The sequence below is a fragment of the Apteryx rowi genome, unplaced genomic scaffold (genome assembly GCF_003343035.1).
Source record: "Apteryx rowi isolate R43461 unplaced genomic scaffold, aptRow1 scaffold_1520, whole genome shotgun sequence".
Taxonomy (NCBI): domain Eukaryota; kingdom Metazoa; phylum Chordata; class Aves; order Apterygiformes; family Apterygidae; genus Apteryx; species Apteryx rowi.
In genome coordinates, this window is record NW_020447776.1 from 18,636 (window position 1) to 20,329 (window position 1,694).

At 67.3% G+C, this 1,694-nt stretch overlaps 1 protein-coding gene and 1 long non-coding RNA gene across 2 annotated transcripts in view; both read right to left on the reverse strand.

The window, feature by feature from the left end:
- ZC3H10 (zinc finger CCCH-type containing 10) overlaps positions 1–435 on the reverse strand; it is a 3,581-nt gene extending 3,146 nt beyond the window's left edge. Inside the window, exon 1 of the mRNA XM_026059163.1 lies at positions 30–435. The gene's annotated coding sequence lies outside the window, so the exon portion shown is untranslated. The remainder of the gene's footprint in view (positions 1–29) is intronic.
- Positions 436–611: 176 nt separating this feature from the next.
- LOC112962722 lies at positions 612–1,298 on the reverse strand. The gene is made up of 2 exons (XR_003252389.1): positions 1,190–1,298; positions 612–847 (listed from the first exon to the last, which is right to left on the reverse strand). It is a non-coding gene; the product is annotated as an uncharacterized LOC112962722 (long non-coding RNA).
- Between the last annotated feature and the right edge of the window lie 396 nt (positions 1,299–1,694).

A 1,694-nucleotide genomic window follows, 5' to 3' on the forward strand; every position in this document is an offset into this window, starting at 1 on the left:
CGGCCCGGCCCCGGCGGCCTCGCACTCACCCGCTCCGCGGCCTCCTCCGGGTCCTCCAGCGCCAACAATGAGCGGCCCCTTCCGGCCGCCCTTCTACGCCCGGCAGGAAGCTCTCTATGGTACTTCCGGCGAGGGCACCGGAAGGAGCCGGCTCTTCCTCCCGGCGTGCTTCGCGCGCGCGGCTCTGCTCCCTTCAGCCGGGGTCTCCCACGGGGCTGTGTGGGGGAATGAGCGCTGGCGTCACGGTGACGTCACGGCGGTGACGTTACACCGCTCAGACACCAGCCCACGAGCAGCTACCGCCTTTCCCCATGGGGTCCTGCCCTGGGGCGGGGGCACCGGGACTGCAACTCTGCCCTCCACAGGGAGCCTAGGCCCCACAGGGAGCCCTACCCCCAGCCTGGGGGGGCCCTGCCCGGGTCCCCCCTCCCCAGGGAGGCAGGAGACCCCCCCCACAGCTCTCCCGGGGGAAGGAAGGGGGGGGGTGTCCCTACCTGCACCCCCCCCCCCAGCTCATCAACACAGCCTTTCCAGATCACTGCGCTTGGTCACACCAGGTTTATCCCAATTTTGACACACACCCCTCCCCCCCGGGAAGAAACCACACAAGCTGCCACCAAACCAGGCTTTATTTATGGTACAGAGGCTACGGACAGCTACAAAGACAGGAACCAGTCCAAAACACCCGGGCTCGGGCAGCCCAGCCACGCCGGTCTCCTGCGCTGGCGGCACCGGCAGGGCCAGGCGCTGCCCCGCGTCCCAGCGCTCCTCTGCTCCGCAGCTGCCGCAGCAGCACCGAGGCGCCTACTTGGACCTCTGCCTCATCTTCCTTCTCTTGCGCTTCAGCCTGAGAAAGAAAGCGTTGCTCACACACCGCGACAGCCCCGGGGCTCGCTGCCCTCGCGCTGCCGAGGCCGCGCTCGGAGCAAGGGRAGAGCACAGCTGCAGGGTGGTCGCCCAGAGACACCGCTCCGGCTGGGCTGCGCCCCCCGGGCCGAAACTTCTGCAGGAGTCAGGACATTTTAAGCCTTTCGTGTGTCAAGAGATTCACACCCAGGAGGCAGCTCCCCCCAATACTGCTGGCAGCGAGGGGGGTCCTCGACCAGCGCTCCCAGGAGGTAAGATGGGTTCAAAGCGGAAGAGTGAACGGGGGCTCAGCCCCGGCGAGGGAGGCCGCGTCCCCACGTACCTGCGCATACGCTTCTTTCGCCACTAGAGGAAGGAAAACGGAGAGGGAACGGGGTTAGGGCTTCAGCACTGCGCCTCCGGCAGGCCCCTGCGCGAAGCCCCCACGTGGGGCCCGAGGCCAAGCAGCCCCCCACGGCCCAGGCACCGGCCTTGCCCCTCCGTCCCCCTGCGCCCAGAGACCCCCCACCCTCCGCCCGTAATAACAACGGTCTGTACGTCTCCTGACTTCTGGCACTCAGCAACTTTTCAAGCTTCCTCGGTCTTTAATATCAAGGGAGCTCCAAGGGCCAAGAACAACAGATTCAAACATTACTCCCGGATACAGACCTCCCCGGTGCATCCAGGGACCCCCCGTCCATCTCCCCAGTGCATCCAAGGACCCCTGAAAAACCCAGACACACCCCTCTCCCCACCCCGAATACCCCCCTCCACAACAGCCCCCCACGCCCATGGGCCCAGGGACCCCCCCGGCCCCGCGGCTCTCCCGGGGACGCCGCCGCCTCCCC